Source organism: Felis catus, chromosome A1 (assembly GCF_018350175.1).
Source record: "Felis catus isolate Fca126 chromosome A1, F.catus_Fca126_mat1.0, whole genome shotgun sequence".
Classification (NCBI taxonomy): Eukaryota; Metazoa; Chordata; class Mammalia; order Carnivora; family Felidae; genus Felis; species Felis catus.
The window spans coordinates 6,140,406-6,167,699 of NC_058368.1; the positions used below are offsets into that span (position 1 = coordinate 6,140,406).

The window sequence follows — 27,294 nt, forward strand, 5'->3', positions numbered from 1 at the left end:
ACTATTTGTTATGGAATTTTAAAAACATGCCCAAAGTAAAGATAGTTCAGTGAATCCCCATTAACCTACCATGGTGGCCAAATAGCCATAAACTTTCTGTTCCTGTGTAGTTAAAAATTTTTAATGGATTTGTGACTCTTTCCTATTATGTTTTTAGTTTTATTATTAATCTCTTTCTAGTGCTTCAATGTTAGAAAATCTAAAGTAACCAGCATTGGCTGGGGGTGGAATATTTTTGCTTTACTTTTGATTTTAAATGGTAATGTTTCTAGTTTTTTTCTGTTAGGTAAGACCTCTTAGTAATTTTTATTTTCATAACATTATTAGATATGAGACTGACATCTTACATGCAATATACTAGCTTTATGAGCTTGGGCAATTCATTTAATCTGAGCACTTTAGATTTCTCATCTGTAAAATGAATTCATCTCACAGAGGTCTTTTGTATAACATGGTACGATAAAGCATGTAAACAAAGTTTTCAAGCTCTTGTAAGGCCATCTAAGTTTTGTGTACTTTAATATATTTATTAATCTTGCTTTGTTCAGTTATTCATGATTCCCTATTTCTCCAGTGCCCAATTAATGCTAATTCACGTCTGTCAAGAAGAATTTGAGATGTTTATTAGTAGATGATTTTCCTAAGTATGTTTTGTTTTCAGATAATAACCTATAGTGCTTCTGCTATAATGTCATGGTTGTGTTCCTGAGAAATGTTTTATGACGAAAAATCCCTTAAAGAAATAGCTGTTTCATTGGGAGAGGGGATTACAGGGTTTCTGCTGACTTGCTATGTATGATATATGTATTTTTATAAGCATAACCTGAAAGTACTGTATCTATTGACAAGTTAACAGAAACAAATCATATGTTTACTCCTTTACCATTTAGTCTACTCAGAAGATTCTTAGACATCCCTATCACCTTGTCCTTGACCATGCACTCTTTTGTTTATCACTGGCAGTGGTAAACAAAAGAAAAAACAATGCTTGGGTAAACAGAACAATTCTATTCCAGAAGAACCCCAGACACTCAAACAGTGCATCTATCTATGTGTGCATCTATCTATTGTTTGGATGCAACTATTATTTTTCCTACTGATTCCATTTTGCATTGTAATAACAGTGCCTTCACATACTGATTCTTTTCCCCTAATTGGTGAGGTTATAATTACATTATGTTATAAAAAAACTCATGCTATAAGAGACTTGCCTGTATTTGCTAGTATAGAGCAAATAATAAGTACTGTAAATACTTGTTGATTGCAAATGGCCAGATGACCCTTTTCATATATTGAAACACACTGTTGTTGCTCTGGCTCAGTGCAGGTGTTCAAGCTTGGCTCAGTAAACTATGCATTTTGAATAGGATCTGGTTGTATAAATATGTTTGTTCTTGTTATAAGCATTTGAATGGGTTCCAGAAAGTTGTAGGGGGAGAGTATCTCTAGAAAACACATATTGCGGGCATGTGCGGGCAACACATATTGTTGGGCAAAGGAAGCAGGTATTCACTGTTATCACTTAGACCACGTATTAAAAACAAAGTAGAAAATGTAATTCTACTATTGTACAAAATTGTAGTACCTTTTTACTTTTGACAAGTGTTGTCATTTTGTAGGAAGATAACTAGAACAGGTTTGGAGAAAGGCAAGTAAAATTATTGGGAGAAGGGTGTTAATAATATATAAACTAAAAGGGTTTGGGTCTTTCAGGTTGGAAATTAAAGGGGTGGATTTGAAGTTTAGAAAACTGTGACTATACAGGTAAGTTGAATATGAATTTCTTTTTTTTTTGTTTATTTATCTTGAGAGGGGGTGGGAAGGGACAGAGACTGAGAATCCCATGCAGGCTTCACGCTGTCAGCGCAGAGTCCGATGCAGGGCTTGATCCCAGGACCCTGGGATCATGACCTGAGCTAAAATTAAAAGTCGAACACTTAACCAACTGAGCCACCCAGGCAATCCTGAATATAAACTTGTTTCTAAATCTTAGGCTTATGAGCTGTTTTTGTTTCCCAATCTTGAAGTAGGACAGTTGGGTAGAAGCTCTATAATAGTTTATTTTGTTGCTGAAAACATAATTTCTAGAAAAGTTTAGGTATATTCATGAATGTTAGATCCACAATTAGTTACTAAATGGAACTTGAGGTTTTATCCTCTGTCTTCTGATGGTTAAACAAGGGGTATAAGCATAGCTTCCCATATGGGTACTACTTTAAATCTAGAAGACTAACAGAACTTCTTTGGGACCCAAGATGTGGAACTATGACTATGTCTGAAACTAAAGATGCACTTTGGCACTTTAACATGAGCAATTTTTTAACAGACCAAGTTGTCCAAGCATGAGACAATTTTCCCTTCCTCCCTTTCGTTTTGTTTCCTTCCTTCCTACCTTCCTACCTTCCTACCTTCCTTCCTGTCCAGAGAGCATGCAGAGAGCATGTGAGCTCGGGAGAGGGACGGAGGGAGAGAGAGAACCTCAAGCAGCCTCCATGCCCAGTGTCGAACCCAACGCAGGGCTCAATCTCACAACTGTGAGTTCATGACTTGAGCCGAAATCAAGGTTGGATGCTTAAGAACTGTGCCTCCCAGTTGCCCCAGAGAATTCTTTCTTTATACACATGGTTTCGGCATATCCTAAATGACAAATTGATGGAGTTGTGAAGGAAACTCAAGTATTGGGTGGATGTTTGGACTAGATGACTTGTATGATCCTACCAGCTCTGAGATTTTATATGAGGATCCGTTATCAGAGAACTTTGGACCAATGGGCTAGATCTAGAAAAAGTATAGTAAGTTATGATGAAACCTGGAGATGGTTGGTTTGCCTTTCAAAGTTGATGAGCAACACACTTACATTTTTTGAACAGTTCTTTAAAATTTTTTAAACTAACGAAATGGGCACAGAAAGAAGTATAAACAGTATACATAATACATAGAAGAGCATGAACTGGAAAGTAACAGTGCTCCATTCCTCCAACCACCCTATTTCCTTCTCCGCCTAGTGGTGAGGGAAAGGGAGGGTCGAGAATTATTCTGAGGTTTCTGGCTTGAATAACAGAGTTGGTGACGGTGCCATTAATGGAGAGATGGAAAAACAGGAAGCTGTGTGGGACAGTCTTATTGAATTGTCTTACAGTGTTTGTCTTATTTAATTATTTAGGTCTCAAATTCTGTTTGCCTTCTAGTGACATCTTCAAAGATGTCAAATCATTTCAAAAGGAATAGGAGTAGACATGAAGAGGTTTTTACTGGACAAATTTGGGGCAATTTGAACATCAAAAAGAATAATAGATTATAATATGTCAAGTGAAGAATCCATGAATCCCTATTGACAGTAAAAAAGTTCGGAAGAGGGAGTTCTTTATAGAAGAATGCCATTTAATAAATGTAGAAGGAATGATAGAATCAGAAAAAAGCATTTTGAGACTCCCAGTATAATAATTGATTCAGGCAAGAGTCATCTATGGATACTAAAGTCGTATGGTGAAAGTTTGTTGGGATATAGAATATTCCTTTCATCTCCAAGTATCACCTCATGAATAATTTTCTATTTGCAGAGAAGAAGATATACCTTTACATATGGAGAGTTCTGGCAGTCACCAGCTTAACAAAATGATCAATCTTAGCATCACAGACAGTGGGAGAGCCCATCATTATCTGATGTGATGCAATTAGAAAATTTTAACAGTGCTGTTAATGTGGTATACTCTGAATGTTATATGAGCAAAGAGAAGGGTCATATAACCTGTAGTACGGAAAGACTATGATAAGGATTAAAGACTCTATGATAAATATTAAAAGCGCAGTTGGAATGTGAATGCTGAATACAATATATGCACTCTATATAAAACTTCTCTCCCAGGTCCCTATGAGATTTCTTGAAGGTTACTTTAAATCTACCCCTTTTTTGCTTTCCTTTAACTGATTAGTTAGCATTCACGCGAGTTGATATCTCATTGTATTGAGATATATGAACTAGGATATATTTATATTCATTCAAAATAATTGGTATTGTTTAGGTTTTAAAAGAAAATAATTGGTTTCTTTTTTTTCTTTGTGAGAATTTTTTATTTTTTAATATTTTATTTATTTTTTTCTTTAAGTTTTTATTTCAATTCCAGTTAGTTAGCTTACAGTGTTGTTTTAGTTTCAGGTGTACAATATAGTGCTTCACCACATCCATACATCACCCAGGGCTCATCACTACAAGTGTACTCCTTAATCTGTCACCCATTTAGCCCATCCCTCTACCCACCTCCCCTCCAGTAACCCTCAGTTTGTTCTCTGTAGTTAAGAGTGTTTCCTGGTTTGCCTGTTTCTTGGTTTGCCTCTCTGTCTCTCTCTCTCTGTCTCTGTCTCTCTCTCATATCAAATGTAATATGTGTTTGTTGAGATTCTGGAAAATAAAAAAATCATATATAAAATGTTTAACTGAACACATATATAGAAAGACAAACATAGGGGCACCTGGGTAGCTCAGTCAGTTAGCATCTGACTCTTGATTTCAGCTCGGGTCACGGTCTCTCAGTTGGTAGGTTCGAGCCCTGCGTTGGGCTCTGCACTGACAGTGTGGAGTCTGCTTTGGATTCTCTCTCTTCCTCTCTCTCTGCTCCTTCTCCTGCTCGCTCTCCCACACCCCTCAAAATAAATAAACATTTAAAAAAAGACAAACAAATTCAGACTGGAACTGAACAGGCCAAGGTATTCTTTCTGAGTGGTAGATAAATGACTTATTAACATTTCAAAATGTCTGGAGTGAAGCTGTATTATTTCCTATTTAGTCATGAGGATATAAAGTAATTTATTTAGCAGACTTAGTTTAGAACATTTAAGTTGTCATATAGTCTAATCTTAAGCTTTATAAGAGTATTCCTTGGACAAGATTTTATGTTTATTTTAATGCAAATTATAAATCACTGATTTTTTGGCAGAAATATTATTAGACAACTAAGTACACCATTGTCAGTTTTTGGTTTTGTTTTGTTAGTGGTATATCAGTGGCTTAATAAAGATGTTTATTTCTCTTTTTTTACTGAGCTGGTCAAGAGTTGAGCGAAGATAGAGTGGATTTTCCTGGAGTTTTCTAGAGACCCAGGTGCCTTCTTTCTTGTTACATCATTCTCTACTCTTGGGCCTTGGAACTCTAAGTATGATTCCCGGAAACAGCAGCAACATATGGGAGCTTGTTAAAAATGCAGAATCTCAGGCCCAGCCCAGACCTACTGAGTCAGAATCTCCATTTTAACAAGATTCCTAGGTGATTCGTGTACATACTAAGAACTGCTCTGTGGTTTATCTATATGCTCAGTGCTTGCTTCAGCAGCACGTGTGCTGTCTTTATCTATATGCTCAAAGATGGCTTATTACCCTGTCTTACTCCGTCCTTGAGAAGGAAGAAAGAGGAAGTGGAGGGCATGCAGATTTGTTTTAAGGGCATGAACTGGAAGCTGCCCATATTACTTTTGCTCATATGTCAGTGGCCACGAGGTTGTCATGTAGCCACACCTATTAGTAGGTACAAGGGAAGCAGGAAAATCTAGTATATTTAGTTAGGTAGATATGTGCTCAGCTATGCTTGGTGGGGCTCTGATAATAAAAGGAAGAAAATTATGGATATGGAAAGAAACTAACAGTGATACGTTGTCTGGATATGGAATTCTAGGTTGGAAATTAAAAACACACACACCAGAATTTTGAATATATTGTTATCTTCTAACTTCAGTGTTGTTGAATGCCATTCAGTGTTGTCCAATGCCATTCAGACTCTTGATCCCTGTGTATAACTTCTTTTTATTTTTGAAAGCTTTTAAGATCTTTTTAAACTTCTGTTTCTTTAACTTTTATGATTATATACATTTCTGGGTCTTTTATGCTGAGAGTATAGAGATGTGGGAAGGGAGCTTTCAGTTAGCAAACACATCTTTCAGTTGTATAAAATGTTAACTATTTGATAATTTCTCTTTACATTTACTTTGTTCTCTTTTTTTGGATTTTGATTTTTCAACTTTATCGTTCAGCCTTTCCAGTTAATTTTTTATTCTGCTTTCATATTTATTTCTGTCATCTGAATATTTTTATTTTGTTTTATTTTTTTATTTTTCAAAAAATTTTTTAAATGTTTATTTTTGAGAGAGAGAGAGAGCATGTATGCAAGTGTGTGGGGAGAGGCAGAGAGAGAGGGAGACACAGAATCCAAAGCAGGCTCCAGGCTCCAAGCTGTCAGCACAGAGCCCAACGTGGGGCTCAAACTCATGAACCGTGAGATCATGACCTGAGCCAAAGTCAGAAGCTCAGCAGACTGAGCCACCCAGGCGCCCCTGTCATCTGAATATTTTTATATAAACTTGTTTATGTTTTATGGATACAATAGCTAATGTCTTTGTGATAGTATAGATGTTTTAATTTCTCTTCTCGTTGGTGCTTTGTCTTTGTTTCTTCCGAGCTATTTTGGTCTCTCCTTATTAGAGGCTTTCCTTAAGTATGGTGATTCTCAGCAGCCAATTCATACTTAAGCATAAAGCAGTAAAACATTCGCCTGTAGAAGCAGATGCTTGCTTATGAAAAGATCAGGTAGGGAATAGGCCATTTTTTTACGGACCCCCTAGATTTCTGTATCAGTACAACTTTTCTCATGGGCTTCCCCAAAAGATGACCAAAATATCTTATTAATAAAGCAAAGCCTAGTTTACTGCTATAGTAAGGGAGTCTTCTGTCTTTACGGAATTTTAGTAGTGTCTCAGAAACAGGAAGGGTATTTATGAGGATGTTGGGGTCTGCTTTAATATAGATCTTTCACTGCAAAAGCCTAAATGGGATAAGGCAAAGATAATGGCCCTAAGTAAGAGTTTCTGATCAAGTCTTTGATAAGCTTAGTTGGGTGACTTATTGTCCTGGGAAGGGGATTTATTTTTTGGATAAGTGTATCTTGGGGACCTGAAACAAACAAGGTTATTTATAACTTATTTTCCTGGGTAAGAGTTCCTGGATTAGTAAAGCTGTATTAAGTCAAATAGTAAAGCCATGTTAATGTAGACAGTGTGTGGTTTTAGGTGGCTTTGGTTCTCAGATCCCCTTCCCATTAATGTCTGGAAATATGATCAGTCCAGATCTTTATCACTCTATGAGGTGTTATGATGAAATAAACTGGGGATGGGGGTGTGAAAGAGGAAGATGGTCACTTTAGTCTTTGCAAGAATCAGAGTTTCCTCTCCTCCTGTTACATGGTCATTTTGGGGTCATTTGACTGGACAGTGGCTATGCAGCAACATTTAATACTCTGGAGGTCACGCCTAGGCACTGCAACACAAATTCTAAGAAAAGGATTATATCGGAGTCTGCAGTCTGCAGGGGCCACGAGTGCCAAAATTAAGGCAAGAAATTAAGCCAAAATTAAACCACTTCATCCAAAAGAGCCCACTAAATCAGATGTGTGGTTATTGACAAAATTATCAAATTTATGATTATTTCCTTTGCTTTTCCAGTCTCTGTAATAACAGTAAAGATCCCAGAGAGGACTGAAGGGACTAAAATGTTGTAAGCATGCCATTTATCCCAAGACAAACCAGTATTATATCTAAAGTAGCTTTTTTCAAAACTACCACCTACCTTGTTTTACAAGCCTCTGGGACAAAGAGTTCTTTGGTCTTGTTTGCATTGTTTCATTCTTTTGCTCTGAACCTTAGTACGTAGAATTCCCCATTACTTAATAGGCATCTTCTAAAGCTGGAAGTGAAAAAGCTTGATGTGAGGGAAGTAATTTGGAATCCCTTTGAATGATTAGAGAATGAATGATTAGATTCTCAAATGGTTTCCAAGAGGGGAAGCTGATGGGCCAAAATGGGCTTTGGGTGAGATCCCTGAAGAGAGGCATCAGTTTACCAAGGTCACAAATCCTTGGCATTGGTGACTGGTTGGCAAGTGGTAACCCATAGACTTTTATGCTATAGATTCAGTATTAGTCTTTAGGAAACACCTGATGATCTGTGTTACCCCCATCAGAGTTGTTTTAGAGTACTGTAACATTTTGATGTCACTTAACAAGAGTGATCTATTACCAGGTAATGAAATTTGTAGTGTCAATATCATCAGGTAGCTCTAAAGTGGAGGAATTTGTAGGAATGCAAGCTGGTGCAGCCACTCTGGAAAACAGTATGGAGGTGCCTCAAAAAAACTAAAAATAGAACTACCCTAGGACCCAGCAATTGCACTACTAGGTATCTATCCAAGGGATACAGGTGTGCTGTTTTGAAGGGACACATGCACCCCCGTGTTTATAGCAGCACTATTGACAATAGCCAAAATATGGAAAGAGCCCAGATGTCCATTGATGGATGAATGGATAAAGAAGATGTGGTTTATGTATACAATGGAATACTACTTGGCAATGAGAAAGAATGAAATCCTGCCATTGGCAGCAATGTGGATGGAACTGGAAGGTATTAGGCTAAGTGAAATTAGTCAGAGAAAGACGAATATCATGTGACTTCACTCATATGAGGACTTTTAAGAGACAAAACAGATGAACATAAGTGAAGGGAAACAAAAATAATATAAAAACAGGGTGGGGGACAAAGCATAAGAGACTCATAAATATGGAGAACAAACAGAGGGTTACTGGAGGGAGTGGGGGGAGGGGGAGGGGCTAAATGGGTAAGGGGCACTAAGGAATCTACTCCTGAAATCATTGTTGCACTCTATGCTAACTTATTTGGATGTAAATTAAAGAAATAAAATTAATAAAAAAAATAAAGTGGAGGAACTTGGGGTTGAATTTAAGCAGACTGTCTTCACTGTGAGGTCTTCTTTTTCCAAGATCTGTTTCTGGGAAAGTTAAGTTACAGAAGCTAGCTCCCATGAAAGATCCCTGAATATGGTTTTGGTAGAGATAGGAACCTCCTATCCTGTGTACAGTAGGATAGATGGCCTGCTGTGGGACCGGCCATTTAAAAGGTTACTTAGCAGTTGAGTCTAGGTACTCTTGCCCAGAACACCAGTTGATTCATTACAAGAAACTGGTACCAAGGGAAGCTGTATAAACTGTGTATAGTCGATGCTATAGACTGAATGTTTGTGTCCTCCCTAAATGTATACGTTAAAACCCAGTCCCAAATGCCTTCACATTTAGAAGTGGGTCCTTTGAAAGATGCTTAGGTTATGGGGGCAAGACCTCACGAATGGGATTAGTGCCCTCCTGAAAGAGACCCTAGAGAGCTCAGTCATCTCTTCTGCCATGTGAGGACACAGCTGGAAGATAGCTGTTTATGGGAGGCAGGCCCCCAGCAGACACTGAATCTGCCAGCACCTTGATCTTGGGCTTCCTAGCTTCCAGTACTGTGAGAAATAAATGTCTGTTGTTTATAAGCCACCTAGACTATGGTATTTTTGTTATAGCAACCGGAATTGACTAAGGTGGTCTGTTTGATTGTATGCCTTAGTCAAATCATGAGTCAGTTTTAGCCAGGTTTTGGGCTCATAAGAGGGATTGACTATGGAAAAGCCAATTTTAAGAATAGGGTCCTTATGGGTAACATAGTTAAAAGTAACCTTAACAGCAAAAGAAGAAAAAAGATAACTAGGAAAATAAAGAGCAGAGTAATAGAGATTAGAGCATGACAGTCACTAGTCTTATTCTGTGGATCTTGGTGTAAAGGTCTTTAGTTGAAGCTCTCTCCTTCCAAAGACCCTTTGCTGCTAGAAGACTCATAAGAATCCTCAGTTCAAGTTCTCTGGGTGCAACAGTCTTGCAGCAATTCAGCACCGACATAGGCCTTAAAAAAAAATTTTTTTTTAATGTTTATTTATTTTTCGAGAGACAGAGATAGAGCGTGAGCAGGGGAGGGTCAGAGAGAGAGGGAGACACAGAATCCAAAGCAGGCTCCAGGCTCTGAGCTGTCAGCACAGAGCCTGACGTGGGGCTTGAACCCACGAACTGTGAGATCACGACCTGAGCCAAAGTCAGACACTTCACCGACTGTCACATCCAGGCGCCCCGCTGCTTGTACCTATTAATGTTAAGACTGGGTATATCGCATGAATCCCTGGCAGACAGTATTTGGCTATGTCTGCTTGCAGTAGTGTAGGGCTAGTATCAGAGTTGACATTCTTAAATGTATGGGCTGGTGTGTAATAACTCATAATTGGGGAGTGGTCAAGCTCCAGAAGGAATTGATTTCATTGTCGTTAAAACCAGTGGCAGTATCTTAGGCTGTGGAAGTTTGAGAGACTCTAAGACTTTTGCTAATACTAGTTTCAGAACCTTTCTTGAAGATTGGACAGTGACATTTCTGAGTAAGTGGAAGGGCTTTAAAAACTCTTTAATAATAGTATCAGCAAATGGGTACCTCTCATCAGAGAGAAAGTGGGAATTTCTGAGGCTGGGAACACATAGTTGAGTAAGGTTTTTGCTACTCTTTGAGATACAGATTTCCAACAAGGAAGGGCTTCTGTCTACCCCAAGAATAAGCAAACGATGATCACAACATATTCAAAACCCTTGTATGATAACCATTTGGGGGTGTTCAAAGAGACCTTGAGGTTTAGACTCTTGTCCATGCTTCACATGTACTGCTGTTGTTTTTAATGTTTACTTATTTCTTTATTTTGGGAGAGAGGGAGGGAGAGAAAGTGCACAGGAGCAGGGAGGGGCAGAGAGATAGAGGGAGAGAATCTCAAGCAGGCTCCATGCCGTCCTCACAGAGCCCAGTGCAGGGCTCATTCCCACAAACTATGAGATCGTGACCGGAGCCAGGATCTAGAGTGGGACACTTAACTGACTGAGACACCAAGGTGTCCCCACATTTACTGTTTTAAGCAGGGATTATACTGGTGAGACATAAACTGTAACATGCTCAGCAATTTTACTAAAGTTTTCCCACTTTCCTAAACTGTTAGAGAACTGAGTTCTCTAACCAATTTGTCCTTAACATAGTATATAATTTTATGTAAAATTTTTCCCAGGTTTCTTTTGTGGACCTCTGATGCCACAGAGAAACTGTCCTGAGAACACCAGAAGCTAACTTGGGTGCTTACTCAGATTTCTCCCTAACACCCTTCTTTTTCCAACTCTGGAGATAATTGCTGGCATCGTGCAAATGGACTTTTCGTATCATGAGGGCTAAAATCTTGGTAAGAGATACCTATCTACCATAACAATCAGCCAGGGCACATTCTTTAATCTTTTTTTTACCTCTGTTTTAAATGCGCTTCTATCTTTATAATAGTTATCTTTTTAGGAAACGTTAATGCTGAAGTCAAGAGCTCTCACCATTTCCGAGGCATTCCACAATTATGGACTGCCTCAAAAGCAGATGTGCTCTGAACTTACATGTATTAACCCTGTTAATGCCAATTAACCTGTTCACTACCTAGCAAACTCTGGTGAATTCATGGGGAATTCTGCCAGTTGGGTGTATCTTGCCTCTGGCAAAGGAGTCACATTCTAGGGGTGAGTTTGAGATCTGTTGCAGCATATTCTGCCTACTATTTACTTGTTTTAGTCTTAAGATTGACCCGTCAACAGTGAAGATTAAGTCTGAATTTTCTAGGGGAGTTTCTGTAAGTCTATTTAGGGCATGGTTTGCCAGTAGAGAGTAGTTTCTCCTTTTTTAGGGAGGAGAAAAGTAGCAGAGATCAGCAAACTTTTCCTGTAAAGGGTCAGATAGTAAATGTTTTGGGCTTTGTGGGCCATATAACAGTCTCTGTTGTGTATTCTTTTTCTTTTCTTTAATAATAATTTAACAGTATAAAAATCATTCTTAGCCGATAGGCCATGCTGTGGGCTGAATTTGGCTCGTGGGCCATAGTTTACTGACCCCTTGAGTATTACCATGAATGGAAATATGTGAAGGGTAAAGCAATAGGATTTTATAGGAGCTAAGCCTCCTTGCTGAGACATGTTCTGTCTTTGCAGTGAGCAACAGAGATTGTACAGTATGAAGGACCTTGGGGTTAGAAGAAGATCCTTAAATTAAGTGGACAAAAGCCTTTACTGTGGCTATTTTTAGACACACTGGGTAATCTTTTACCACAGGGTCAAGAGAAACTTTAGTAACCTCTTGATCTCTGATGATTCTCATCAAGTGAAGTCAGAACACTAAGGGCTTGTTCAGATCTCTCATGGATGAATAGATGGAAATTTTTATGATAACTAACTCAGAGTAGGAAGTGACTGAAGTGCTCTTTTTTATCTAATAAAAGATCTGTACGTGTTTAGGTTTCCAGGGAAGAGCTTTGGTTATTGAGGAGGTCTTGGTTAAATTGTCAAATAATCATACTGTCACGGAAAAGTGGGAACCCATTGCCTGCAGTGGTCAGTGAGATCTAGGAATCTTTGTAATTGTCTCTTAGTTTCTTGGAGAGTTTTGAACAATTTATAATCTGTCAAGAATAAGGGATTTATCTCCTTTGGATAAATGATGTGCTAGTTAGTGTACTTTAATAAAGTCATAACTTCTCTTTGGAAATCTATGTCCTTTCTGAGATACAACAGAAAAAATGCAATCAGCCTTGGGGCTTACCTCATCTTTCAAACATGACAAAAGATCATCCACATATTAGACTAGGGTAGAAATCCAGGGAAATTTAAGATCCTTGAGGTACAGGTTGAGGACTTACTGCAAAATTGGAGGGTGCCCCAGTATATACCTAGGGCATAAACGTCCAGATATACTGTTGATTTTCCCAAGACGAACAAGTATTGACTGTTTTGATCTAAAGAAACACTACAGAAAGACACAGATCTGTAAGTGGCAGGGGGCAGTGAAGATAAAATACTCTGTTGGTTTGGTTTTGTTTATAAATGAGGTAGGTGGGGGACGTGAATATTCTGTTTCATATTTTTTAATCACGAAGATGGGAATATTACAAGGATTAGTGTGAAGTACAGTGAGTCCTTTCCCTATAAGGTACTCAGTTGTTTTTAGCCCTTCTTTTAGCTGCTGCTTTAGGGAGTACTGTCCAAATGTGGGTACGTATTTGGATGGGTCAGTTGAGTCTTGGTGGGTTCAGCCCCAATAAATCTGCCGATGTCAGTAAAATTTTTGTTTTTTGCAAGAGGCATACTTCCTAGAGATGTTCAAGTTGGGTTTGATTTAAATAAAGGGACGCCAGTAAATCCATGTCCAAATTAGCTATGACCTGATGGAAAAGGAAGACCTCAAGGATTTTGAGGAAAGAACCATTAGGAGAGCACTTCAGATGGCAATTCCTTTTGCACAGTAGGTCTTTCCCTATGAAATCACTCGGAGTGACATCAAAAAGGAGGAAAAAATTACTCCTTTGTCAGAGGTCTGCCAATGAGTAGAGAGTAGTGGTACGTGAGAATGTCTGAGGGTTACTGCAGATGCCATCAGCAGAGTAGTTTGTCAGCTCCAAGGCAGAAGTTCTGTAACAGGGGTAGGGTTTAAGGTTTTTATAGCATCAGTATTAACACAGAGTTTGCAAGGTTGCCCTTTACTATTTAGAGAAATTTCTCCTCTTGAGTTTAAGGATAAAATAGCATATTCTCCATCACCTTACTTACCTTACTCACCTCACCTTACTTACTGACTTTTATTTTTTTTCCTTCCCTTTCTTAGCAGTGACAGAACTATTGTTTTTCCATTTCCTGTCTGATTATAGTATCTGCAAGTGTCTACCAGGAGGCTCACTTTATTAACTTAGAAGTTCTACCCTCTTGGTATTCCTTAATGGTTGTGCTAGATATTAAAACATGCATTTTGACTCATCAACGTATAATATTAATTGGCACATTTACTCTTTTTCCAAACAAAGAATATTAGAATGTTTCAAATCCATTTACTCCTCCCAACCCTGACTTAATTTGACCATGTTGTTGTATCTTTTAATTCTGTGTGTTTGATACCCTACAAGATACTATCATTATTGTATACAGTCGATATTCATTTAGAAGTACTATTATCTTTACCATTTCTCAATCTTTCCTGCATTATTGTACTTCCTTTTTGGATCATTTTCTTACTACCTGAAGAATACCCTTTTTACTTATGCTACTGTGGTTCATAATGCTTCTTGAATCTGTAATTTGCTGTCATTCGTTTCAGAAAATTCTCAGCCATTGTCTCCTTAAATAGTATTTGTGCCCCCTCCCCCTTATTTCTCTCCCCTCTCCTGATGGGATTTAGTTATGTTAGCCCTTCTCATCTGTATTATCCATGTCTCTTATCCTCTCCTTCGTGGTTTTCATTTTATCATTCCGGTCTTTATTTTGAGTATTTTCCTATGATACCTCTTCCAATTCATTAATAATCCCTTCTGCTGTGCTTACTGTGCCTTTAAGTCCATCCATTGTGTTATTAAATGCATTTATTTTTTCAGTTTTATGATTTGTTTTCTCCTCAGAAGTCTGTTGTGTCCTATTCTTGGGCTTTGAGACTCTCAGAATTCTCCATCTTTTGTTATCTTAAACATTGTTTGCACGGTTAGAGACTTCAGAGACCATCCGGAACCTCATGAGTCTGTTTCTATGGTTTGCAGTTTCTGCTAGTTGTCTTGTCTCCTCATATGCCTGGTTACTTATTTTTTTATGAGTGTAGACATCGTACTTGAAATTGTTCTTTAGAAGAAACTTACACGTAGGAGATGGTGTCTTTCAACAATGTCCACTTTCGTTAGTACCTGAAGGTACTAGCAATCTAGGACTACATTAATCTGTTTTCAGTCTTTGATATTGGAAGCTGAGTTGCAGTCCCCATGAGTCAGTAAACTTCTTGTTCATACTCACATTACTTTTAGAATACTGCTCTTTACGGTCTTAACCGATGTGCATGGGCATTTCCTTGTGTCCTTTCCTTCTTTCTCCTTGGCTTCAGCGTTCCTTGGACTGAACATAAGTTCTGTCTCCTTAGCCCTGCAATGTTACCCAAAGCATCACTCAGCTCATCAGTAGCCTCGTTGTAGGACTAGCTTGTTAATTATTTACTTTTTATACCATGTAAGTAAGTTAATTTTATTTCATTACGGTTTTTCTTAGAGTCACATGGCATTTATATTCTCTCTTTTTTTGTTTAAATAATTGGAATCCTTTTTTTTTTTTTTTTTCTTTTCAAATGAAAGGTTATGTAGAAAAGTAAAAGGCAATGGGAATGCAAGCTGGTGCAGCCACTCTGGAAAACAGTATAGAGGTTCCTCAAAAAACTAAAAATAGAACTACCCTACGACCCAGCAATTGCACTACTAGGCATTTATCCAAGGGATACAGGTGTGCTGTTTCGAAGGGACACATGCACCCCCATGTTTATAGCAGCACTATCAACAGTAGCCAAAGTATGGAAAGAGCCTGAATGTCCATCGATGGATGAATGAATAAAGAAGATGTGGTATATATATATATAATTGGAGTATTACTTGGCAATCAAAAAGAATGACATCTTGCCATTTGCAACTACATGGATGGAACTGGAGGGTATTATGCTAAGTGAAATTAGAGGAAGACAAAAATCATATGACTTCACTTATATGAGGACTTTAAGAGACAAAACAGATGAACATAAGGGAGGAGAAACAAAAATAATATAAAAACAGGGAGGGAGACAAAACAGAAGAGACTCATAGAGAACAAACTGAAGGTTACTGGAGGGGTTGTGGGTGGGGGGATGGGCTAACTGGGTAAGGGGCATTAAGGAATCTACTCCTGAAAGCATTGTTTCACTATATGCTAATTTGGATGTAAATTTTAAAAAATAAAAAATAAAATTAAAAAAAGAAAAGTAAAAGGCAATAAAAAGGTCTGGTTAGGTTGAAGCAGAGCCAACGCCTTGCTTTTTGCATATTTTTCTCCCTTTACCTCTTATTGCTCCTGATCGATCTCTTTAAAATTTTAAGACCCTATGAAAGTTTAGAAAACTTACCTTACAAGGAAATTTCACATCAAAAGCTTTTAAACATATTTGAGGCATATAGGGAGATATAATAAAAAACATAATGAACTCCTTTGTCTACTTAAGGAACAAAACATTACAAAATTAAAGTTCCTTGTGTACTCTTCTGTGGGAGGGAGAATAAATCTCGCCTACCAAAGATAATCCTGTCCTTATCCCTGGAACATTTGGATATGTTAAGTTACATGGCAAAGGGAAATTAAAGTTTGAATTAAAGATTGAATTAAAGTTTCTAATCAGCTGACTGTAAAATAGGAAGATTATTCTGGATAATTTGGGTGGGCCCAGTGTAATCACGATAGTACTTAAAAGTGGAAGAGGGAGGTACAAGTGTTAGGGGTGTGACAACAGAAGCAAGATCAGAGTGATGTGATAATGAGAAGGACTTCACCTACATTTCTTGTCTGGAAGATAGAAGAGGTTTATGAGCAAAGAAATGTGGTGGTTGCCTCTATAAACTGGAAAAGGCAAGGAAACTGATTCTCCCTTACAGCCTCCAGGAAAGAATACAGTCCTACTAGCACCTTGATTTGAGCTCACCAAGACCCATGTTGGACTTTCAGCCTATACATGGTAATAAATTTGTATTGTTTTAAGCCAAGTTTATGGTAGTTTGTTACAGCAGCAGTAAGAGACTAATACACTCTCTCTGATCAAATTTATATCTGTCACCCTAGTGTGGATATATCTCTCACACTACACCCTAGTGTAACCAGCACACTGGTGTTACAATTCCTGTGAATGCCTTTATTTTTTTTTAAAGTTTATTTATTTTTGAGAGAGAAAGAGCGCAAGCATGGGGGGTGGGTTGGGTGGGGGCAGAGAGAGGGAGACACAGAATCCCAAGCAAGCTCTAGGCACAGCTGGGGCTGCAGGGCTCAAACTCACTAACCGTGAGATCATGACTTGAGCCAAAGTCAGATGCTTAACCAACTGAACCACCCAGGTGGCCCTCCCCTGAATGCCTTTATACTTTTATACTGTATATATGATATATGGCTTTTTAATACTGTATGTATGTTTACGTAGTGCTGTGCATATGTTTAAACTTCATATAAATGGTATTTATGGTAGTTTTCATTCTGCAACTTTGTTGTAAACATTGTTTTTGAGATACACATGTTGAAACATGTAGGTATACCTTATTCTGTTACTGTAAATTCCATTATAACTTGTGAAAATTATATAGGTATTCTCTTAAGGTACATTTGGATTGTATGATAAGTAGTTTTTTTTTTTTTTTTTTTTTTTTAACGGAACCAACATTTTAAAATGAGAAGAATTCACATTAAAAAATTTATTTCTGGCTTATCCTTAAAAAAATTAGGCTATTCGTAAACAATTTTCTGGAGTTGTACTATCTATTATAATAGCCACTAGCCGCATGTGTCTTTTTAAATTTAATTATAATGAGATAAAATTTAGAGTTCCCTCTCGGTCGTTCTACCTTATTTCAAATGCTCAATGCTCACTCAAGGCTGATTGATGGCTACTGCCTTGGACAGAGCATAGGACATTTCCATCTCACAGACAGTGTTTGGCTATTGTTGGAGCCACAGATCCCTGTTGAGGGTGCATTTGCTGTTCAGTTCACCAAAGCTCTCATATCACATGCACTTTTTTGGCCCTTTCTCTGATAGAAGGTACTTGTTCAGGAACAAGTTTGCTGAGGTTTGAATCCTAGCCAGCTGTTTGACTTTCCCAACTTGCAGATCTTTTGGTATATCAGTTTTCTGATCTGTGAAATGGGGCTAAGTAGCTGTTGTTGGCATCACACATGCTAACATATAAGAAATACTTAGATGAATACCTGGTGCGCTATAAGTGTGTATTAAGTATTGGTTGTCCTTATTGTTGTGTAAATTATCTGACTGATCTGTCTGGATACTTGAGTATGCTTTCTTGCCCTTAGTAGCAAGTTCAGCAACAGTAAAACTTTCTATACGCTGAATGCCCTTCCAGTGACCACCCTTCTTTCATCTTTCTTAGAGACATATTTCTTAAGAGTTGTTTATTCCTATTACCTTTAGTTCATCACTTTCCATTTACTCTTCAGTGCACTCCAGTCTGGCTTCTGCCTCCATCATTCCATTTAATTCTACTTGGCTAACGTCACCATTCTCTCTGTTGCTAAGACTATGGATACTTACAGAGTGAGTATCACGTAGTGAGTAAGAATTCAGGTTCTGAGTTCTGCCTAGTTTGCTAGATACATAGCTGTCAATGAGTTAACTTGCTTTCTCTAAGCCTTAATGTGTTCAGCTGTAAAAAAAAAAAAAAAAAAAAAAAAAAAGATAGGGAAATTTTTTCATAGCGTGTTGTGAGAAATGAATGAATCATTACCTTTACAGTGCTTATAACAGTCCTAGGAACATTGTAGTCATTTAGTGAATGCCTTCTATTATTATCATGATCATTGTATATTTTAACAGGTTTCCTTTTCTATAATATTTTCTTCTCTAAGCTTTTGATTTATCATACTTTACTTGTTTTTATTTTGTATATATGGCTTCTCTTTCTCATTCTACTGTGGGAATTTCTTGTCTTTTCTCCAAATGTAAAAGTTCCTCATAACTAGATCCTTCAAGCCTGGATTTCAGGCCTTCTCCCCCCCTTCCCCCCACTCTCTTCCTATGTAATGGCATCGGCTTGCCAGCTTCAAATATCATTTAAATACTGAGGACTGTCTGATTTGCATCTCCAGGCCAGACATCTGTTCTGAGCTCAAGACCCATTTATACACTCATCGACTCACTTTCATTTGGATGTATGAAAAGTTTCTCAAACTGAACATGTACAAATTTGAATTGTTTCTCTGTATTCTCCTTTACAGTTGGCAACGTTATCCACCTAATTACTTATGTCAGTAATTTGGAAATTATCTTGGGTATATTTCTCTTTGAGCCTCCAGTCAGTCACCAAGACCTGCTCATCCTTATGTTCAAAATATAGTTCTAGTCTGTCCTCTTCTCATGATCCAATCAGTTGCATCTTCTCTGCTCTTAATCTAGACCAAGCCACTGTTACCTCTTGGCTAGAAAACAGACATAGGATTTTTTTTAAATTATGTATACCATTTTTAAGTATATAGTTCAATAGTGTTAACATTCACTTGTGCTACCATCACCACCATTCATCCCCAGAACTCCTTTCATCCTGCAAAGCTAATACTCTGTACCTATGGCAACTCCCCATCCCCCTCTGCCAGTCCCCGGCAACCACCATTCTACTTTCTGTCTCTCTGAATTGCACTGTTTTGGGTACCTAATAGAAGTGGAATCACAGTCGTTGTGAGCCATACCTAGTTTTTTAACTTCATTCTCAGTAGCATACCTTGTTAAATATCTTCGCTTCTTTTTCTTTACCATTTCTTTCTGTTCTCTTTCTCTTCTGTCTCTCTGCGTTCTTCTGCTCCACTGCTTCTCTTTGCCCTTTCTTCTGTTCCACAAATATATATTCAAAAATATGGATTAAGGGGCACCTGGGTGGCTCAATCCATTAAGCATCCGACTTTGGCTCAGGTCATGATCTCAACAGCTCATGAGTTTGAGCCCCGTGTGAGGCTCTGGGCTGACAGCTCAGAGCCTGGAGCCTGCTTCGAATTCTGTGTCTCCCTCTCTCTCTGCCCCTCCCCTGCTCTCTCTCTCTCAAAAATAAATAAACATTAAAAACAATTTTTTAAATATGGATTAAATTCTCCAATCAAAAAGTATAGAATGACTGAATGGAAAAGAAAACAAGATGCAAATATATTTTGCCTACAAGAGACTCTCTTTAGCTTCAAGGATACACATAGGCTCAAAGGGAAGAGTGGGGAAAAAGATACTCCATGCAAGTGGAAACCAAAAGAGAGTAGGGAGAGCTGTACTTATGTCAAAATAGATTTTAACTCAAAAGCTGTAACACAAGGTAAAGAAGGCCATTGTATGATGATAAAGGGATTATATCTTTATGGGATATAACAGTTGTAAATCTATATGACCCCAACATTGGAGCACCCAAATATATTAAGCATATGGTAACAGATATGAAGGGAGAAATAGTATAATATAGTAGGAACTTCAGTACTCCACTTTCAATAATGAATAGATCATCCAGGCAGAAATCAATGAGGAAACATTGGATTTGAACCAATGTTTTATATATATAATATATATATATATTGTATATATAATATATACTTAAAATATGTATCTATATATAATATATATATACCATTACATCTAACAACAGCAGAATATACATCCTTCTCAAGTACATGTGTATCATTTGCCGGGATAGACCATATGTTAGGTCACCAAACAAGTCTTTGCAAATTTAAGAAGGTTGAAATCATACCCATTATCTATTCAGACCACAGTGGTATGAAACTAGAAATCAGTAACAGGAAGGAAACCTGGAAAATTCACAAATATGTGGAAATTAGACTACACACTCCTGAACAACCAGTGGATCAAAGAAGAGATCAGAAGGGAACTGAAGAAGTAGTTTGAAACAAAGATGAAGTCACAGCATATACCAAAATTTATGGGATGCAGCAAAAGCAGAGGAAAATTTAGTGACAAATGCCTATATGGAGAAACCTGAAAGATCTGAAATAACCTCACTTTATAGATCAAAGAACTAGAAGAAGAACAAACTAAGCCCAAAGTTAGTAGAAAGAAGGAAATACCAAAGACAGTAGACAATATCAATGAAACTAAGAGCTGGTTTTTTTGACAGATGGAACAAATTATTAGCTAGACTAGAAGAAGGAGAAGGATCAAGTAAATAACATCAGAAACGAAAGGGGACATTACAACTATACCAAAGAAATACAAAGGATCATAAGAGATTACTGTGAATGATTATATGCTAACAATTTAGGCAGCCTAGAAGAAATGGATAAATTCCTAGAAACATACAGCCTACTAAGACGGAATCATGAAGAAATAGAAAAATCTAGTCCTAAAGTAAGGAGATTGAATCCCAACAAAGAAAAGCCTAGTACCAGATAGTTTCCTGGTGATTTCTAAACATATGAGGAAGGATCCTTCTCAAACTCTTCACAAAAATTGAAGAAGAAACACCCTTAAACTCATTTTGCAAGGCCAGCATTACCCTGATATCAAAGCCAGATGAGGACGCTACAAGAAAACAGGCCAGTATCCTTCCTGAATATAGACGCAAAAGATCTTGACAAAATATTAGGCAACTGGTTTTAGTACCACATTAAAAGGATCATATGCTGTAATCAAGTAAGATTTATCTCCGGGATGCAAGGATCTTTCAACATAAACAAATCAAGAAATGTGATATATCACATTAATGGAATGAAAAATAAAAATCATATGATCATCTGAATAGATAAAGAAAAAGCACTTACCAAAATACAACCTCCTTTCATGATTGAAACCTCTGGACAAAGTGGATATAGAGGGAATGTGCCTCAAAATAATAAGGCCATGTAAAATAAGACCATGGCTCACATCATACTCTGCAATGAAAAGCTAAACACTTCTCTTCTAAGATCAGGGTGCCTACTCTTACCACTCCCGTTCAACATTGTCCTAGTAGAACAGTTAGGCAAGAAAAGATAAAAGGAAGAAGTAAATTTGTTTGCAGATGATATGATCTTATATGTGGAATATTCTAAAGACTTCACCAAAAAACTGTTAGAATTGGATTCAATAAAATTGCAGGATACAAATCAACTTACAGAAATTCGCATTTCTGTGCACTAACAACAAAGCATCTAAAAAGAAATTAAACAATCTTATTTAAAATAGCATCATAAACTTTAAAATACTTAGGGGTAATTTAACCAAAGAGGTGAATATTTGAACAATGAAAGAAATTGAAGACAAATAAATGGAAGGATATCATGTTGGTTAAATGGAAGAATCAATATTGTTAAAATGTCGTACTACCCAAGCCGTCTATGGTTTCAGTGCAATCCCTGTCAAAATTCTGATGGTGTTTTTCACATAAATAGGAAAAACAATCCTGAAATTTGTATGGAACCACAAAAGACCCCGAATTGCCAAAGCAGTCCCGAGAAAGAACAAAAATGGAGGCATCACCCTTCCTGATTTCAGTCTATCATACAAACTTATAGTAAAACAGTATGGTACTGGTATGAAAATAGACACACAGACCAATGGGACAGAATTGAGAGCCCAGAGATAAACTCTTGCCTATACTAATATGTGGCTGATATCTGACTAATAATACTAATATGTCATCTGATATGTGACTAAGGGGTGAAGAGCCAGTTAGATCTGTGCTTTTGTAATTCCGAAGGCAAATGCTATGAACAAGGGATGGCAATAAGGTTGGAGAGCAGGGATTTGATAACTGACTAGATAGGTGAAATGAAGAGGAAAAATAAAATAATTTCCTGATTGTGCGTAAATGGCAAACCACAGAGTTTGACAAGTTGTGAAGGTCTGAGGGCCACTGCTGAAGGTGAGACTGGGGTTAGGCCAGTGTTTAAGAATTTCTAAGCACGGAAGCAGATCCCTCTGGACTTTATGTCCTTTCATTTCACCTGCTTTCTTTCATGGTCCAGAGTTTGCAGGAGAGGGGAAAGATCTCTGAGAGATTTTGCGGGTGTAAGCTTTTCTTTTCTTTTCTTTTCTTTTCTTTTCTTTTCTTTTCTTTTCTTTTCTTTTCTTTTCTTTTCTTTTCTTTTCTCTCTCTCTCTCTCTCTCTCTCTCTCTCTCTTTCTTTCTTTTCTTTCTTTCTTTCTTTTCTTTCTTTCTTTCTTTCTTTCTTTCTTTCTTTCTTTTAAATTGTTTAATGTTCATTTATTTTTTGAGAGAGAGACAGAGTGGAGTGGAGGAGGGGAAGAGAGGGAGACACAGAATCCCAAGCAAGCTCCAGGCTCTGAGCTGTCAGCACAGAGCCCAACATGGGGCTTGAACTCACAAACCATGAGATCATGACCTGAGCCTAAGTCGGATGCCCAACCTACTGAGCCACCCAGGCACCCCTGCAGGTGTGAAGTTTCTAATTGGTCTTAGGTGTCCACCACTTTTAACTTCTTCCTCACCAGATATTCTTTAATTTATTTAACTTTTGTCCTTATCTCACATTTTATTTTGGAAGTATCTTAGACTTCTTACATGTAACTTTCATTATCGATCCGTTCTGAGAAATATAATGTGGAAATACAAGCCAAAGAACATTTCCAAATTTTTGTAAAATCCTCAGTTTAAATACTTTTGCTGTTAATTCATCTTAAAGAAGGAAATCAAACATTAAATCCAAGTTAACTCTGAAGCTGTGGCTAATATGTTTTGGAAAATTGGGTTACTAGGATGAAGTAGCTTATGTGTTTGTAGTTCTTTATAGGTCGTTTCATATCTAGATCAGTGCTTCAAACTCAAAATAGATTTATAATTAGTTGGCCTTCATGCAGGTATTCTTATTCTTTGATGTCAAATTTATAAAGTATATGTATACGTTTTCATCTTGAAGTAGTTTATAATAGTGGGAATGAAGACAGAAGTTACCCAGAGTCACCAAGCTAGTCTTGCAAGTGCAGTGATGTGTAGTGTGAGAGAATTTGTCATTGCAGGAGTATGTGCTGGACCTGCTCTGCAGTCATAAAAATATATTCACTTTTCATTATGATCCTATAACTGTCTTCTCACAATCGATCTTTTCTCCAGTGTCTATTCAACAACAGTTTTACAGGCTTTTAGTTACAAAAGTTGTATCAGCCTGATACATGTTACATGATACAGATTATTTCACAAAATGATGTGATCTATTGTTTTGTATGACAGGTGTCATTTAGAAGTATTTAACTCTTTAAAGGTATAAAACATTGATTTATTAGTAGTAGCAAGGCTTTTCTAACATGTAGGAGGTGTTAAGAGTTTGTTAGAATCTAAATTTGTACCTCTTTTGTGAACTGTTTGAAAATTGGTTTTCCCCACTACCTTTACGTTTTGGGATTAGTCTAGTTCTGATAATCATAAGATGTTCCCCCCCTTTTGTATAGTCTTTTGTGCCTTGTCTCTTGGCTTCAAATCACTCAAAGTATATACTTTGTTAAATCATAGCTTTTATACACAATTTAAATTTTTTTACCTCTTTGCTATTTTTTAGTTTTATATAACTAAAAGATCATAGATCTGTGAATGCTACAAATAAAACTTGAAACTTCGGGTAGTCTTTTGTTTTAAGGTCTCTTGGTCCTCTTTTTGTTCATAGAATATAATAGTAGCAGCTTTAACTTTTTTAAAGTTTATTTTTGAGAGAGAGACAGAGAGAGTGAGCAGGGGAGGGGCAGAAAGAGAGGGAGAGAGAGAATCCCAAGCAGACTCTGCACTGTCAGCACAGAGCTGATATGGGGCTGGAACTCACAGACTGGGAGATCATGTCCTGAGCTGAAACTGAGAGTCAGATGCTTAACCGAAAGAGCCACCCAGGTGCCCTGATAATAGCAGCTTTAAATGAAAAGTTTCTGATAGCTTGTACTCCATGCATTGCCGGATAAGTTGTTAGGAGGGAGTTTGAATCTGTGTGTGTTAGTGATAAGCAAAGAATAGTCTATTTATTAGCTCATCTAGGTAGAGGAGGTGTATTCATTTACACATGACCCATTTATTGCTGTAGTGAACTTGCCTAAGAGTATTTTACCGGAAGCAATTTGTAATACAGTTGGTAGTCACACTTCCTGAACAGAGCCAATGTAGCATATGGTTGGAGATGCTTTCCGCAGTCAAACTGCTGGGTTTGAGGTCCCGGTTTGCTGCTCTCTAGCATTGTGACTATGGATTCCCTGTTTCCTTTTATGTAAAATGGGGTAACAATAATGTGTTGTTGTGATGCCATTATTAAACAATGCTTGCACATAAGGGACAGTCTGTGTCATCAGTTATGTCACCTACATAACTGATACTTGTTTTTTTATAACTGAGTTAAAATAGTACTGTGGGCAGTCAGTAACTTAATTATTACTAAAATTATCTTCTTCCTCTGTGTATGTGTGTGTGTATGTGTGTGTATACATATAGGTGTGTATATATGCACGCATATACACACATATAGTTAGCTATATTTCTCTGTGTATATCTCTACTGTATATATGCAGATATATAAATGTACATATGTGTATATATGTATTTATGTGCACATATTTGCATATGTATTTTAAAATGTGCTTATGTATGTGTACATAAATATTTCTGTAGAGAAACATGGAGCCATGCTGGCTATATATAACTATATACATGTAAATTACATATTTTATGTATATAATTTCAGAGCATGTGTGGCATGAACTTTAACATGTATTTATCTTAAGTGCTTAATATAGTACTTGGCTGTGGAAAGTGCTTGGTACATATTATAATATTCTTCTAGGAATCCTATTCCTTGTCTGCCTGCCAAGAAGTCAACATTTATTGAATATTCACCTGTGGAGAAATGGGCTTTCTGATATTTTGGAAAGTTGGAGGCAAAGGTATATAGTTCCCACTCCTGGGAAATAACTTTGCTTCCTCCCTTCAGATAACAGTGAGTTTGCTTTAAGAACTAGGAAAACATTGGGGCGCCTGGGTGGCGCAGTCTGTTAGGCGTCTGACTTCAGCCAGGTCACGATCTCGCGGTCTGGGAGTTCGAGCCCCGCGTCAGGCTCTGGGCTGATGGCTCAGAGCCTGGAGCCTGTTTCCAATTCTGTGTCTCCCTCTCTCTGCCCCTCCCCCGTTCATGCTCTGTCTCTCTCTGTCCCAAAAATAAATAAACGTTCAAAAAAAATTTTTTTTTAAAAAAAAGAACTAGGAGAACACAGCCCTTGTAAATCCACTAATAGAGTAATTTTTTTCGGAATGGTATGAAAGTGTCAAATGTAAAAGGTTAGTTGATGTTAATATTGCTACAAGACTTCAGCTTCTCCAATCTGGCACGGCCCTGCCTTTCAAGGAGAGACTCACTGGGAGCTGATGCCCCTCCTTTACCCCCATCCACTCTGAAATATGCTGCATGTTTCATTATTCTGTGTGGCCCTCTGCTTTCTGGTTAGATGTTACATCTTCACCTAATTACAGTGAGACCCTATCCAGTTCTACCTTATGTGTAATTGGTGCTGGGGCAGTGAGTGAGTGAGTGGAAGGAAACAGGGAAGAAGAGAGAAGTTTCTTCTTGCCAGTTTTTAACTTGTTTGAAGCACTGTATTTGGAACTGTTCTTAGGCAAGGTAAGTTTATCACTCCTTAATTCCACTCCTGTTTATTTATGTATTGAAAATAGCAAATTTTAATTTTGGAACTTGTTACTCAACTTTTAGATTATTGACGGTAGCTTCCTAATTACCTTCTTGCCTCCAATGTTGATATTTCTGTTGTGTGCTAATGTGTGATCTTTCTGTAAGTTTAGTCTAGTCAGACCTTGTTAATTTTATTATGTTTAACACTGTCAAATATCTATGTAATTCTGTTGAAATTTTCTTAGTTTTATTTATCTTTGGCATATACCAAATTTAATTCTTTTCCCACTGTAATTTTTTCCCCAGAATTCTAGGAAACCCTATTTTTGTACTTGAGTAGGGATAGTTCCATTTAACTGGTTGTTTCTTGTTTTTCTGTACATAGAATTGAATTGAAAATACTGTTAAGTACATGGTATACTATCATTGTCACTCTGTGCAAGGTCCTATATTTTATTTTTCATTCTCCCGTCTCTATCCCATCTCTTCTCCTACTATAATCAACTCCTGTTCTTTTCTTTTCTTTTCTTTTCTTTTCTTTTCTTTTCTTTTCTTTTCTTTTCTTTTCTTTTCTTTTCTTTTCTTTCACTTCATTTTATTTCATTCATTTATTTATTTAGAGAGAGAGCTCGAGCAGGGGAGGGGCAGAGGGAGGAGAGAGAATCTTAAGCAGTCTCCACGCCCAGCGCGGCACCAGGCTCGATCCCACAACTCTGGGATCATCACCTGAGCTGGAATCAAGAGTCAGACACTCAACTGACTGAGCCACCTAGGTGCCCTCTCATTCTGATTTCTTGAGTATAGATCCTTTCAGCCCCTATTTTAATCTAAATATCTTTATTATATACTTGTACCCATGAAAATATTGCTTGGGTATGGTTTAGTCTCATTCCTCTTAAAAATGTTATGTTTCTGCTTAGCTATATGTAGACCCAGTTCATTGCTTTTGACCAGATATTCTCAATACTGTATATGTACACACCGTGTGTTACTTATGTATACATGGTATGGTGATGTATACATAGTATGCCCCTATTTCCTTCCACAACAGTGTCCTCCTTTGACACTATATGAAACCTTTCCTATGGTATATAATCAATCAGGAAAGGAACTGCTGGTGTAGGAAGTATACATACTTAATACCACTACTCCAGATTGCTTTCTAAAATGTACCAGTTTATACTGTTAATAGTACATG

General features: G+C 37.4%; 1 protein-coding gene and 1 long non-coding RNA gene across 8 annotated transcripts in view; one reads left to right on the forward strand and one right to left on the reverse strand.

Moving 5' to 3' along the window:
• The window catches only part of CDK8 (cyclin dependent kinase 8), a 126,161-nt gene that overhangs the window by 19,799 nt on the left and 79,068 nt on the right, over window positions 1–27,294 (forward strand). The gene's annotated exons all lie outside the window — the stretch shown is intronic.
• LOC109495641 overlaps window positions 1–27,294 on the reverse strand; it is a 62,589-nt gene that overhangs the window by 15,104 nt on the left and 20,191 nt on the right. The window contains exon 2 of the long non-coding RNA XR_002740421.2: window positions 7,609–7,725. This is a non-coding gene — a long non-coding RNA (uncharacterized LOC109495641). The remainder of the gene's footprint in view (window positions 1–7,608; window positions 7,726–27,294) is intronic.